The following is a 15,777-nucleotide window of genomic DNA, read 5'->3' on the forward strand; positions in this document are numbered from 1 at the left end:
ATGTTCTCTGGGTATGGCCAGAGTGCGAGCTGTCATGTCAGGCTGTGTTTCAGTCCAGCTTTGCCATTTGCCAGGGGTGACACAATGGAGAGGTTAGCAGTGTTCACAGAGCACCTACTGCGTGCCTAGCCTGGCCTGGGAGCTCTCAATACACAGGTGAAGATGCCACTCCTTCTTCTGAGAAGCTGCTGTGCTAAGGTCAACATTTTAAGCACAGGATGCTACAGGCATATCACTTAATTTTATGAGCCTCAATTTCCCCATTTGTAAAATGGTGTTACAATATCTGCTTCACAGGGGTACTATGAAAATTAAATATGTGCAACATGAGTGTAGCTATACCTTCTTGGATCATACTCCTCTCACTATTAGGACCAAACATGCTGCTATTGTCTCCAGGGGTAGGAAGATGGGTAGTTGAAATAGGTAAGGTGGGGTGGGGTTGGGGGAGAGTCAGAGAAAAGTCTGAGAACTAAGGCATAAAAAAGTAAGGCAGAATTTTATGATTGTTTCTTGAGAACACAAAGGAGAGGAGGCGAATTTTTTCATTTATTAATTTGAAAATATTAATTTAATGTTTACTATGTTATACAAGTTTATTTTCTCACAGTTCTGGAGGCCAGAAATCTGAGATCAAAATGTGGGTAGGGCCATGCTTCCTCTGAAGGCACTAGGAATGATCTGTTTCGGGCCCCTTTCCTAGCTTCTGATAGTTCTTGGTTTGTGGCAGCACAATTTTAACTTCTCAAGGTTTTCTCCCTGTTTGTGTGTCCATCTCTGTGTCCAAATTTCCCCTTTCCATAAGGACACCAGTCATATTGGATTAGGGCCACTCTATTCCACTATGACTTTATCTTTCCTAATCACATCGTCAATTACCCTATTCCCAAATAAGATCTCATTCTGAGGTACTGGGGTTTAGGACTTCAACATGTAAATTTACATAATAGGAAAGGACATTGAAATGCTCAAGTGGGTGGGTGGGCTGCAACCTTAAATAGGGAATTCAAGGGGGGCTCATTGAGAAGGGGACACTGAAGTGAATGAAAGCTTGAGGAAGTAGAGAGTGGGCCATGTGTCAAGCAGAGGGAATAGCCAATGCAAAGGCAACAAGCTGGAGCAAGCTTGGGATTTTCCAGGAATAGCAGGGAACCAGTGTGGCTATAGCAGAGAGAAAGTGAGGGAAGATGGGAAGGCAGGGACCTGGCTGAGATCGTGTGGCCCTTGGAGACCTGTGAAGAAGTTTGGCTTTTACTCTGTGCGTAACGGGGAATTATTTGCAGACACTAGACAGAGTAGAGTTAAGATCTGGTTTGTGTCTTGAGAAGGGTCACTTTGGTGGTGAGTTTTAGAATACATTGTGAATGGGTGGGGAAGCCATTAGGAAGCTAGGGGTGTGATCTAGATGAGAGATGACTGAGACAGAAGAAAGAGGTGAGACTTTCCGGGCAATGTCTTGAGCAGAGTAGTAGAGATGGGATTTGCTGCACAAATAGAGGGATTGGCTTTAAAAAGCCATGGCATGGTACTGGGCCTCTGAAAATATTTATAATTTCAATTCTTTCTGATTACTGCAAATTTAAAGAATATAGCAAAATATCTGGTGGACGGAAGGCCCTCAATAAAGATCAGTTTCTTTTCTTTCCCTTGTATTCTTAAGTCTGTCTCACCCTACACTTCTCCATTCCCAATCACTCATCTTAATCTTTGCTGGCTCTTTAATCCTTAAAGAGTGTAAATGGTTGTTGGCTTAAAGCAGTACATTTTAAATTGTCCTCTGAGGAATCCTGGGTATTTGAGACAGTGCCGTGGGGCCCAAGTGGGGGTCAAATAATGGCTAACTGGGGGGATCTTGAGCGGTCCCTGCCCAATCCCCAATTCATACAGAAACACTTATACCTGTGGTTTGTACAGGGCTTTATCTTTTTTAAAAAATTGTTTCTACTTTAAAAAAATCCATTGTCTTAAAGCATTCCTCCTGTCTGAGATATTTTAAACCTTTTAAAACCAAATAAATGAGTCTTTAGTGGTCAAATTTTAGATCCTGGTTCTGCTAGTTTTACTAGTGTTTTTCATATAGGCTTTTCTACTTTATCAAGTAATAATGATGATGATGATCACCAATATTTGTTGAGGGCTAAACTTGCTCTTGTTTAGAATCCTGCCTAGGAAATTGTAAAGAATGAAGCTACACACAAAGTCATAGATCCATACAGGCATAGAAAGTTAGAGGTTGGAGTACCCTTTTAAAAATTCTCATTTCACCCTCTCAATTTATTAACAAAATAACAGAGAAATGTTGACTTGGTCAAAGTTCCCCAAGAATAGCTGAATCGAGAATCCAAGTGACTTGTGGCTCAGGTCACCAGTTTTCCCATTATATGCTGCTAGGAGGCAGATGTCTTTAGATTAGGACAGGGAGTGTCATGATCCAGCTGTTGAAACAAAAGGTAGACACGGAGTATGTACTGAAGACATTTGATGTGACATTTACCATCCCTGGGAGTTCAGGTTTACAAGCTCCACCACATTTAAGAGCCCTTTAAACTCTCTAATTGCTCATTTATCTGATGTTACACAAATAGTCCCCACAGATACAGACTGACAGGTAAACAGCTTGTTGAGAATTTATTTAAAATGATAAACTAACATAATGCATCTTCTCTTGAGAGAATTACCAAAAGCACAGGATTGCACTGCAGTTTGCAGCCATATGTCTTCCATAGTCACTATTAGCTGTGACCTTCTAATTTTCTTGGGGAATGTTTCATTCCTTGATCCGTGAATTACTGCACTGTAAGCAAACCTGGCAGATCTTTTGGGGACAGAAAGATTGGAGCAACCTGGTGAAGGTAAAAAGAAAACACTCTGGGTATTGGCCAGATCTGGATGGAAATCCTGCCTCTGCCTCTTAGATCTGGCTTTCTATGGGTAAGCTCTTCAGCTCGCTATGCCTCAGTTTTCTCTCAGTAAAATGGGAATTATAGTAATATCTACCTCATTGGATGGTTGTGAGAGTTAAATGAGCTAAGTTGATACGGAAGCCTTCCCCTCAACATCTCTGACTCATGCTTCCCAGCTTCTCCTTGTACTCTGGTGATGGAGAGCTTCTTTCTTCTGCCTGAGGAAGCTCATTTCACTTCCCACTTGGGAGATCTCTCTTTTGGGAAGCTCTTAAGTTGAGTGAATATGTGGTAAAGTTCAAGGAAACATAGAGTCACTTGGGAACTATATCCCAGTATTGGGATCCAGGTTCTTTAAAGTGTTGCTTTCTTTTTACGAAATCATTTTAATTTATTTTTATTGACCAATTTTGGGGGACATTTATACTCCCAAACGGTGAGCCGCATTTCTTTCTAGGACACATTCCCATGTTTAATTTGCAATAAAAGGTTTTTAAATTCCAAAGGAAAATGAGCAATTTCTTAATTGAATTAAGTCAACAATGTATTTACTTTGTATTAGCTCTGAGCTAAATGCAAACTCTCAGGTTTTTCTGGTGCTAATTGTATGAAAAGGAGCATCAGCCTTATTATTCATAATGCTCATTCGGTGACATTGCTGAGTTTGCTTAACAATACTTGGTCAGTATTATTACCTTGAACAATCTGAGTCCTTGTCAGTACTGCATGACTTGCTTTTATTAGGTAGAAGAGGTTCCACTAGTTGGGTTCTAGACATGGACACTTGCTGCAGCAACCCAATTTCCCCTTGATAGTTAAGATTAATCATCCCAGGCAGAAGAATAATCTACTTCTTTGCCTGTTGTAACGCTAGCATGCGGAATCCAACATGAACGGATCTCAATCTTGACTTTCAGCTCAATGAAACCATTGTTGTGTCACCCAGTGACAATATTTCTCTCTTGGGATCTAAGACTTTTTAAAATAGTACAGCCCCAAAGTATAGGGACAGGAAGTATCAATTCTTCAAGTCGAAAGGGGCTATTCCTACTTCCATGGTTTGATTCCTAGACCCCTGTACAGTAGTTTTGGGGGAAACAGTACCATATGTTGGATATAGATTCAACATCTTTTAGGATAGTACCCCAACCTTGCAAGTATTGTTTCCCAACTGGCTCTGTAATGAGTCTTTAGCAAGCTACTCTATGATTCTATCAATCTAGTGATGGAGTATGTGGTAAGACCAGTTGGAATTCCATGAGCATGAGCTACTGTTATGTTTCTTTTGCTGTGAAAATGAGTTATGTGGTCAGAAGCAATATTGTCAGTGGTAAGACAGTGAATAAGCATTTCATACATCCACAGATGGCAAAGGGCAGAGTAGGCTGATTTGCATTCTGTAGAAAGGCCTATTTAATAGTAGAGAGAAACTGTTGCTCTTCTGTGATGGAAGAGATCCACTGTAATGAATGTGCTACCATGTGACTAGATGGTTTTCCAGAAAATGGCGCCACATTGGGCTTTCAGCATTGATCCCTGCTACTGGTAAGTTACTACTCAGCAGAGGTGGTAGGTAGATTAGGATTGATGGGTAGAGGCCCTTTTTGAGTTCACACATAGCCTCCATTCCTGATTGGGATGAGTGAGCAATCACATAGGACACAAATGTTCACAACTCATCCCTATTTGTAGGGGTACATCCACACACTCTCCCTGCAGACCTCCCTGGGGGAAAGACATATTTTTCTTGTTCTTTTCAAACACCATCCTTGTAGCCAAACCATTAGCCACTGCCTGTGAATCATTGTAGACCCAAGTTCCTGATAATCTTATCCAAAGTAGATGACAAAATGTGCTGCTTAATGGTCTAGGAGGATCTCCCTTGACTACTATTTTTTGAGATATTCCTGATTGGGGTTGAACTTCTGCAGCTGCCACTTTCAGTTTGTACCAGCATATTGTGCGGTAATATCTGTAAATCAGACCTAAGGTTTTATTATTTGTCAAATGGTCATACAGATTTTCTATGATGCTGAAGGTTTGAGATGAGGGAGAGGTAAAGTGAGAGTCTCAGCTACTTGCTCATGCCATTTACTTGTGCCCAAAGACCTGTTCCAAATAGATCTTGTATATACCATTTTACATGATGGAGCTGCTATACATACCTAGTCTTATGGCTTTACCAAATGGACACAGAACAGCTCATATCTGGTCATTTGATGTTTCACAGACAGGCTTTCATTCTCTCCTAGTGTATAAGCCAAAATTCTCTCAACAGGTGTAACAGTTAACATAACTACATAAAGTGGTCATGGCCTTGCTTCAAAACCCTAGGATCTCGTGCTGTTTTCCTCTTTTATGAGAATTCCAGAGGCTTCATACAGTATTTTTCTTGCCTTAGATATCTCAAGTACTATTGTGTGCTTGGGGTCACGTGATCTAAAGGCAAAACAGCTTGCACTTCACCAAACCTGCCCAAAAGCCTTCATTTGCTTTGTTCCACCACATAAAACTGGGGGTCATGTGAGCTACTCAGTAAACAGGTCAGAGCAGCACACTCAGATGTGTTATATACTGCTTTTAAAATCCAAGAGACTTATCAAGGATTGGATCTCTTTCTTAGTGGTGGACAATGCAGGGAGCAGAAACAACTTTTATTTTGGAAGCAATGTCCTAACAAATTCTCAGACCATTACGCCTCCAGAAAATGCACCAAGTTGGTTGGTTTCTAAGTTTTAATGGAGTTTATCTCCTATCTTTTAGTAGTGCATGTACTGGTAGGTGTTTTTTACTTTTCACCATATCCAATCAGCATGAATGTCATTTGTAATAGATTAGTGTAATGTTTTGTAGAATGTCAAGATGACTAAGTCTCTATGGCTAGATTATGACAGAAAGCAGGAGAATTAACATAGCCTTAAGGGAAGAGAGGGAAGGAAGGTGTATTGCTGTCCCAAACATAAATGAAATGAATTCTGAAGGCCCAGATGAGAAAGAGAGAGAGAGAAGTGGCAGATTAATAACTGCCTACCAGGTGCCAAGGATTGTATTGATTTGCTTCATTAAAAAGATACTATGTTTGGAACACTACCTGATCAAGTTTGCAATAATTCATTGTCATTCCTCTTTATAGGCCAATGAGTGAGTTAAATGGGTATGTGATAGGAATTACCACTCCTGTATTAATCATGTCTTGTGTTACTGATCTCTGTGATTCCCAGTGGGATGTGGTGTTTCTTTTGGAATAACTATTCTGGTAGAGAAAGGAAGTTCCAGAGGCTCTACTTGCTTCTTTCTGCCATAATAGTCACCACTCTATAGTTCAAGGGGTCAGTATAGGAATTCTACCAGTTGCTTAGTATGTCTGTTCTGATTATACATTCTGGAAATTGGGAGTGATCACAGGGTGAGTATGTTGATCCACTGGACTTACTGTGAGATGTTCCCTGGCCAAAACTACTTATCATCTATTCTCCATAAGCCTCAATATGAAATGTTACACTACAATGCAACATTGAGATATTAGCTTCAACTTAGCCCATATTTAGAAATTCTAAAGATTTCACAGTACAAAGTAACCATCATAAATGGCCACAAGTCTTTCTGGGTAAGGCTTGTAGAAAGATTTAAATTTTTTACCTGTGGACGTAATGCAGGGACCTCCTCAGAAGGGCTCAATTTTACCTTCAAGGAGCTTTCTCAGAACTTGTAAGAAGCTCTTTCTTTTTTTTGATATGGAGTCTCACTCTGTTGGCCAGGCTGGAATGCAGTGGCCTGATCTCGGCTCACTGCAAGCTCCGCCTCCTGGGTTCAGCTATTCTCCTGCCTCAGCCTCCAGAGTAGCTGGGATTACAGGAGCCTGCCACCATGCCTGGCTAATTTTTTGTATTCTTAGTAGAGACAGGGGGTTTCACCTGTTAGCCAGGATGCTCTTGATCTCCTGACCTCGTGATCCGCCCGCCTGGGCCTCTCAAAGTGCTGGGATTACAGGCGTGAGCCACTGTGCCCGGCCAAGAAGCTCTTTCTATAAGGCCATTCATCAAGCTTCTTACTGCTAGATTTAGAATATTTCTGGTTATATAGGTACAGTAATTCTTTAGTAAACTGTCAATCTATTTTATTCTTAGGAATGCTGTGGTCAATTAGCCATTGTCAAAAGTTCCATAGAAGCCAGGCGTGATCACTCATGCCTGTAATCCCAGCATTTTGGGAGGCCAAGGCTGGTGGATCACCTGAGGTCAGGAGTTCGAGACCAGTCTGGCCAACATGGTGAAACCCTGTCTCTACTAAAAATACAAAAATTAGCTGGGCATGCTGGCAGGCACCTGCAGTCCTAGATACTCAGGAGACCGAGGCACGAGAATCACTTAACCTGGAAGGCAGAGGTTACAGTGAGCCGAGGTTGCTCCATTGCACTCCAGATTGGTTGACAAGAACGAAACTCCTTCTCCAAAAAAAAAAATTCGATAGAATCAAAACATTATGATAGCCACTTCATCTCAATTCCAACTATGTTAATTACATCAACCTTGTTTCTGGTTATAAAGTTCTACAATGTGGTTTCTGCTACTTCTGGATCCTATTATTTTATTTTTTGTTAAAATAATAGAGACATTAAAATGGTAATAGTATTGCATATCCTATGCTGATTTTATTCCTAAGGTATGTTTCTTGACTGTAATTAAAATTTTTGTTTCATTTTCTAATTGTTTGCTTCACTCATGATTTGGCTCTCTGTTTGTCTGTTTTTGGTGTATAGGAATGCTTGTGATTTTTGCACATTGATTTTGTATCCTGAGAATTTGCTAAAGTTGCTTATCAGCTTAAGGAGATTTTGGGCTGAGATGATGGGGTTTTCTAAATATACAATCATGTCATCTGCAAACAGGGACAATTTGACTTCCTCTTTTCCTAATTGAATACCCTTTATTTCTTTCTCCTGCCTGATTGCCCTGGCCAGAACTTCCAGCACTATGTTGAATAGGAGTGGTGAGAGAGGGCATCCCTGTCTTGTGCCAGTTTTCAAAGGGAATGCTTCCAGTTTTTGCCCATTCAGTATGATATTGGCTGTGGGTTTGTCATAGATAGCTCTTATTATTTTGGGATACATCCCATCAATACTGAATTGAGAGTTTTTAGCATGAAGGGCTGTTGAATTTCGTCAAAGGCCTTTTCTGGATCTATTGAGATAATCATGTGGTTTTTGTCTTTCGTTCTGTCTATATGCTGGATTAAGTTTATTGATATGCATATGTTGAACCAGCCTTGCATCCCAGGGATGAAGCCCACTTGATCATGGTGGGTAAGCTTTTTGATGTGCTGCAGGATTCGGTTTGCCAGTATTTTATTGAGGATTTTTGCATCAATGTTCATCAAGGATATTGGTCTGAAATTCTCTTTTTTGGTTGTGTCTCTGCCAGGCTTTGGTATCAGGACGATGCTGGCCTCATAAAATGTGTTAGGGAGGATTCCCTCTTTTTCTATTGATTGGAATAGTTTCAGAAGGAATGGTACCAGTTCCTCCTTGTACCTCTGGTAGAATTCGGCTGTGAATCCATCAGGTCCTGGACTCTTTTTGGTTGGTAAGCTATTGATTATTGCCACAATTTCAGAGCCTGTTATTGGTCTATTCAGAGATTCAACTTCTTCCTGGTTTAGTCTTGGGAGGGTGTATTTGTCGAGGAATTTATCCATTTCTTCTAGATTTTCTAGTTTATTTGCATAGAGGTGTTTGTAGTATTCTCTGATGGTAGATTGTATTTCTGTGGGATTGGTGGTGATATCTCCTTTATCATTTTTTATTGCATCTATTTGATTCTTCTCTCTTTTCTTCTTTATTAGTCTTGCTAGCAGTCTATCAATTTTGTTGATCTTTTCAAAAAACCAGCTCCTGGATTCATTAATTTTTTGAAGGGTTTTTTGTGTCTCTATGTCCTTCAGTTCTGCTCTGATTTTAGTTATTTCTAGCCTTCTGCTAGCTTTTGAATGTGTTTGCTCTTGCTTTTCTAGTTCTTTTAATTGTGATGTTAGGGTGTCAATTTTGGATCTTTCTGCTTTCTCTTGTGGGCATTTAGTGCTATAAATTTCCCTCTACACACTGCTTTGAATGTGTCCCAGATATTCTGGTATGTTGTGTCTTTGTTCTCAATGGTTTCAAAGAACATCTTTATTTCTGCCTTCATTTCGTTATGTACCCAGTAGTCATTCAGGAGCAGGTTGTTCAATTTCCATGTAGTTGAGCGGTTTTGAGTGAGTTTCTTAATCCTGAGTTCTAGTTTGATTGCACTGTGGTCTGAGAGACAGTTTGTTATAATTTCTGTTCTTTTACATTTGCTGAGGAGAGCTTTACTTCCAACTCTGTGGTCAATTTTGGAATAGGTGTGGTGTGGTGCTGAAAAAAATGTATATTCTGTTGATTTGGGGTGGAGAGTTCTGTAGATGTCTATTAGGTCCACTTGGTGCAGAGCTGAGTTCAATTCCTGGATATCCATGTTAACTTTCTGATTCATTGATCTGTCTAATGTTGACAGTGGGGTGTTAAAATCTCCCATTATTATTGTGTGGGAGTCTAAGTCTCTTTGTAGGTCACTCAGGACTTGCTTTATGAATCTGGGTGCTCCTGTATTGGGTGCATATATATTTGGGATAGTTAGGTCTTCTTGTTGAATTGATCCCTTTACCATTATGTAATGGCCTTCTTTGTCTCTTTTGATCTTTGTTGGTTTAAAGTCTATTTTATCAGAGACTAGGATTGCAACTCCTGCCTTTTTTTGTTTTCCATTTGCTTGATAGATCTTCCTCCATCCCTTTATTTTGAGTCTATGTGTGTCTCTGCACGTGAGATGGGTTTCCTGAATACAGCACACTGATGGGTCTTGACTCCTTATCCAATTTGCCAGTCTGTGTCTTTTAATTGGAGCATTTAGCTCATTTACATTTAAAGTTAATATTGTTATGTGTGAATCTGTTCCTGTCATTATGATGTTAGCTGGTTATTTTGCTTGTTAGTTGATGTAGTTTCTTCCTAGCCTCGATGGTCTTTACAATTTGGCATGTTTTTGCAGTGGCTGGTACCAGTTGTTCCTTTCCATGTTTAGTGCTTCCTTCAGGAGCTCTTGTAGGGCAGGCCTGGTGGTGACAAAATCTCTCAGCATTTGCTTGTCTGTAAAGGATTTTATTCCTCCTTCACTTATGAAGCTTAGTTTGGCATTCTGGCTTGAAAATTCTTTTCTTTAAGAATGTTGAATATTGGCCCCCACTCTCTTCTGGCTTGTAGAGTTTCTGCTGAGAGATCAGCTGTTAGTCTGATGGGCTTCCCTTTGTGGGTAACCCGACCTTTCTCTCTGGCCGCCCTTAACATTTTTTCCTTCATTTCAACTTTGGTGAATCTGACAATTCTGTGTCTTGGAGTTGCTCTTCTCGAGGAGTATCTTTGTGGCATTCTCTGTATTTCCTGAATCTGAATGTTGGTCTGCCTTGCTACATTTGGGAAGTTCTCCAGGATAATATCTTGCCGAGTGTTTTCCAACTTGGTTCCATTCTCCCTGTCACTTTCAGGTACACCAATCAGATGTAGGTTTGGTCTTTTCACAGAGTCCCATATTTCTTGGAGGCTTTGTTCATTTCTTTTTATTCTTTTTTCTCTAAACTTCCCTTCTCGCTTCATTGCATTCATTTTATCTTCCATCACTGGTACCCTTTCTTCCAGTTGATCGCATCAGCTACTGAGGCTTCTGTACTCTTCATGTAGTTCTTGAAACTTGGCTTTCAGCTTCATCAGCTCCTTTAAGCACTTCTCTGCATTGGTCATTTTAGTTATACATTCCTTTAATTTTTTTTCAAAGTTTTTAACTTCTTTGCCATTGGTTTGAATTTCCTCCTGTAGCTTGGAGTAGTTTGATCGTGTGAAGCCTTCTTCTCTCAACTCATCAAAGTCATTCTCCATCCAGCTTTGTTCCATTGCTGGTGAGGAACTGCATTCCTTTGGAGGAGGAGAGGTACTCTGCTTTTTAGGGTTTCCAGTTTTTCTGCTCTGTTTTCTCCCCATTTTTGTAGTTTTTTCTACTTTTGGTCTTTGATGATGGTGATGTACACATGGGTTTTTGGTGTGGGTGTCCTTTCTGTTTGTTAGTTTCCCTTCTACCAGACAGGACCCTCAGCTGCAGGTCTGTTGGAGTTTGCTAGAGGTCCACTCCAGACCCTGTTTGCCTGAGTGTTAGCAGCAGTGGCTGCAGAGCAGTGGATTTTCGTGAACTGCAAATTCAGCTGTCTGATAGTTCCTCTGGAAGTTTTGTCTCAGAGGAGTACCTGGCTGAGTGAGGTGTCAGACTGTCCCTACTGGGGGGTGCCTCCCAGTTAGGCTGCTCGGGGGTCAGGGACCCGCTTTAGGAGGCAGTCTGCCTGTTCTCAGATCTCCAGCTGCATGCTGGGAGAACCACTACCGTCTTCAAAGCTGTCAGACAGGGACATTTAAGTCTGCAGAGGTCCTGCTGAATTTTTGTTTGTCTGTGCCCTGCCCCCATAGATGGAGCCTACAGAGGCAGGCAGGCCTCCTTGAGCTGTGGTGGGCTCCACCCAGTTCGAGCTTCCTGGCTGCTTTGTTTACCTAAGCAAGCCTGGGCAATGGCGGGTGCCCCTCCCCCAGCCTCACTGCCGCCTTGCAGTTTGATCTCAGACTGCCGTGCTAGCAATCAGCGAGACTCCATGGGTGTAGGACCCTCCAAGCCAGGTGCGGGACACAGTCTCCTGGTGTGCCATTTTCCAAGCCCATTGGAAAAGCGCAGTATTATGGTGGGAGTGACCCAATTTTCCAGGTGCTGTCTGTCACCCCTTTCTTTGACTAGGAAAGTGAACTCCCTGACCCCTTGAGCTTCCCGAGTGAGACAATGCCTTGCCCTGCTTCGGCTCGGCTTGTGCAGGGTGTGCTAAACCGACTGTCCTGCACCCACTGTTTGGCACTCCCTAGTGAGATGAACCCGGTACCTCAGATGGAAATGCAGAAATCACCCGTCTTCTGCGTCGCTCATGCTGGGAGCTGTAGACCGGAGGTGTTCCTATTCGGCCATCTTGCTCTTTCCCCAGTAGTTGAGTTTCAAAGAAGTGATGTACTTAGCCCAAGATAAGAGTTAATAGGTGGTGGGGTCACACTTGAATCCAGGTCTTTCTAAACCTAAAGTCCGTGTTCTTCTGTCTAGTGTGTCACTTGCCCCAATATATTTTCCTTTCAGTCACATTCCATTTCCTCGCCCTCTTTATGTATTTATATGTCTAGCTATCATACTCTTCTCTAGTGACAAAGCTTTTGTACAGAGGAGCAAATGACTGACAATAGTCTAAGCTACTTTCTCTCCAAAGAGATTTGTATTTTAATGATGTAAGTTAGAAGCTGAAAGACTACAACTACAGCAATGGAATTCCATTATTTGTTCAGAGAGGGAGATTTCAGAGTTGCCTTGTCAATGTCTGTTAAATTTCACTACTTGAGCTGAAAGTTGTGAGTCTGAGTTAAAATCTGGCCTTGTTCTGAGCATCTGTCTTTTTCTTTGGATCTCTATTCTTGGTGTCCCTTTACTCACACTAATTCCCAAATTCTTTGTACAAGGAAGGAGTCTCCAACCCATTTCCTTTATGACTGAAGTGATGGAAGACCTGGCCCTCTGGAGGAAGGTGCTGATAGGGATCATAGGCTGCAATGGATGAGAACAAAGTTTTTCACCATTTACGCTTTTCTAAGCCATTCTTGCTTATGTTTTGGTTCCTCTTTCATTTCTAGGTCTTGTGAGGACCCTTTATCTTGGAGTTCTGAGCCTTCCTTGTCTAAAAATATTTTCAGAGTTGTGGGCATGCTTAACTTACTAGTGTTAGGGAGAGGCTGCGATGGACCTTGGGCTCTGTGTGGGTGTTCTTTTCGGAATTCACACTGCCCTCTCAGCCTACATCTTTAGACCTCTTTGTGGTGCGAGCCCTCTGAGGCCCTGAATCTGGTTGTTCAGTCCTCCAGGAGTACATTTGCAGTTGAGGCTGGGAAGAAAGGGCTTTCCCTTAGGCTTTGTCTATTTGCTGTTTCAGGAATATAGGTGATCTTGCCGAGAGCCTGGTCAGTGAGAGCTATCTTGCTCACAGGCATTTTATTCTGTGGCTCAGTATTTAGTGAGCTCTGCTCATTCAACATTGATCAACATTTTCATATCCACCCTAGAGATTCCAATTCCAATGAGTATTGCTTTGAAACTCAGGGATTCCCTAACACTTGGCATGATTATTCTTAACTTTCCATCTGTATTTATTTATTCAATCAAACACATACATGCCGTCTTGGAAAGCTGGAGTGTGCCCAGGGTGTGTTAGCTACTTTAAGAAATGTAAAAATAGAGGTTCTTTATTACATCATTCAGTTTATACTTTTGCCTTTGCTGAGTATATTTTTCAAACCAAAATCAGGGTAGGTGGGCATTCATGATTTTTTATTTTGAAGTAAAAGAATACCTAATGAAGACTTGCTTAAGCAGGGGGGAAAAAGGAGTTTTTGGCTCATTTAACTGAAAATCCAAGAGCATAGATGGTTTCAGGTGCAACTGGTTCTAAGGATTCAAATAGTCTCAAGACTCAGTTCTCATTATTACTATATTGGCTGCAGTATCAGGTTCTATGTGGTAACATAATAGCGGCAACAGGCTCACACTTTGTCCTTAAGGTTTAAATCCAGAAATGAAGAACCTGTCTCTTTCCCAGAAGTCTCAGCAATATCTTATTGACTCTGATTGGGTCATCTGAGCATCTTTAAGCCAATCACTGTGGCTAGAAAAATGCAGTGTGCTGATTGCCTTAGACCCAAATTACATGTTTACCCTTACAGCTACGCATGGCTTTAACTCATTCAGATTACATGGAGTGAATATGAGACGGGGTGGTTCCCCAGAGAAAGACTGGGATAAGACACCAGCACAATGCAAAGGGATGATGGGAGGCCAAAGCTACAGATATCCACCACACCTACTCTGATCAAGAATTTTTGAACTTCTGGACATAAAGCCAGATTGGAAGAAGTACTATGATGCCAGTGTGTTGTCATTTCTGGAACATACTTTTTGGGCAATGTAAGTTTGTCACAGAAAGTCAGTGATTTATGGTCACAGAACTGCTATCTCAGTCTTGATAGTCTTTAAAATTATTTGGTAACATCTCCCAGGGAAAACCAACAGAGAAAATAGTGTTTTACCCAGTCTGGATACTGTTGACAATTTTGAGAGACCTTGTTTTGAAAACTTATTTATTATATGTGCTGACTGTTTCTAAATTGCTTTTAACATCTTGCAGAGAAGTATGAAGTGCTCTGAAGGCTGCCAACAAAATGTCAAGTCAGTCCACTGGCAAAAAGGAAGAGAAACCGTGGAAAAACATTATTGCTTATGTTCCCTCTGAATCTGAGCAGCTGACCTGAGGAAGGAGGTAAGAGGAAATGAAGGAATGAAATACTGAGTAAACACTTTAATAATAGTTTTAGAGGGAGGGATTCTACCTTTATCACTGAAACTCTACGAGAAACACCCATAGCTTGAAAGACAGTGGAATGCCTTTGCTTGTAGAACAAAACTTACAGAATGAAAAAGAGACCTCAGCACAAATTTCTTTGAGCAATGTTTACTAACAGACTTGGGTTAGCCAAATGATTCCTCAAAAAGCTCTTAACATTTTTAGGAAAGCAAGCAAAATTATTAATCTTGAAATATTCATTATTAGTAGACATATTTTAGGGCAAATACAGAACAGTAAACTTGTGCCAGGACAGTGATCTGATAGTGTTGGGAGAGACAGCCATGCTGCATAGATTAGAAGTCAAGGCAGTGGAGAAATGGTTATAGATAAGTAGAAGTCATAGAATTCAAGAGCTTCCAGGGAAACTTCTATTCCAGTGAATGCAGAGTCTCACTGCTAACAAAAGTATTTGAGCCAATTTATTAAGGACAAAACTGTGGTAAGCTCCCACAGAATAGAGATAGACCTGTAAACTCTGAGATGACTTGTCTCTTGGAGATTTGGGTGGTAAAATCACTGGGCTGAAAGGTTTATGCTATTTATTTTGCTTACATCAGTTAAATTAACATGATGTATTACTCTTTTGAAGGATTATATGCCAAAAGGCCAGTGGTTATTCTGATGGTCCTGAGGTCTCCTAAGGGACAAGCTTGAGGAGGGACTTAAATGGCCAAGGATGAAATAAGAAGCAGAAGAGGCTAGTGGTCTTTCTGATCCAAAGCTGTAAGGCCCAATGAACCAATTGAGTTTCATCTTTCTTTTCCCCCTTTCTCGTGTCCTATGTGCTTACACACAAAGTTCAAGACAACTTTTGCCCCCAAATTGCCTTAACCAAAAAATGCCTGAGTGGTAGGTGGAAAAGGGGAGCTCTGTTTTTGGTGTTCAAAATCCTTTCTGTTTTCGGTACTTTTCCTTGGAATTACCTTTCCTCCTCTTTGAAGAGGTGAACTTTAGAAAGGAAGACATATAGATGACTTTGGTTATAGCTGCCTCTCAGGTAAAAGAAGCCCTCTACGTGGTTTATCCTAGTTTACTGGGGGCTAGAGTGGAATTAAGGCCACAGTTTTCTTCATGGTAACACATAGGATGTGTTCCTGGCATACATGACATTATAGAGGAGGAAAGGGAAATGGAACAGGTGACTGTGCAGAAGTGGATTCTGAATTTTGGTATCCTTGATCCAGACAAATTTAGCCTGTTTCCATCACTCACAATCATCCTAGGTAGAATCTAAACTTAGATCAATCAGATTTCAAAGCTCAGGCCTTTTCTTTGAAACATTTTCTACTCAGAAGCAGCGTCATGGAGGACAGGTAGAATTTAGAAAGACAGAGGGGTG

At 41.1% G+C, this 15,777-nt stretch overlaps 1 long non-coding RNA gene across 2 annotated transcripts in view; it reads left to right on the plus strand.

Moving 5' to 3' along the window:
- Positions 1–15,777, plus strand: part of LOC129491230 (uncharacterized) — a 134,060-nt gene that overhangs the window by 36,005 nt on the left and 82,278 nt on the right. The window contains exons 4-5 of one of the 2 annotated variants that reach the window (XR_008660488.2): positions 13,759–13,999; positions 14,220–14,351. This is a non-coding gene — a long non-coding RNA (uncharacterized lncRNA). The remainder of the gene's footprint in view (positions 1–13,758; positions 14,000–14,219; positions 14,352–15,777) is intronic. The other variant, XR_008660489.2, reaches the window with a different exon arrangement.

The sequence above is a fragment of the Symphalangus syndactylus genome, chromosome 10, assembly GCF_028878055.3.
Source record: "Symphalangus syndactylus isolate Jambi chromosome 10, NHGRI_mSymSyn1-v2.1_pri, whole genome shotgun sequence".
Taxonomy (NCBI): Eukaryota; Metazoa; Chordata; class Mammalia; order Primates; family Hylobatidae; genus Symphalangus; species Symphalangus syndactylus.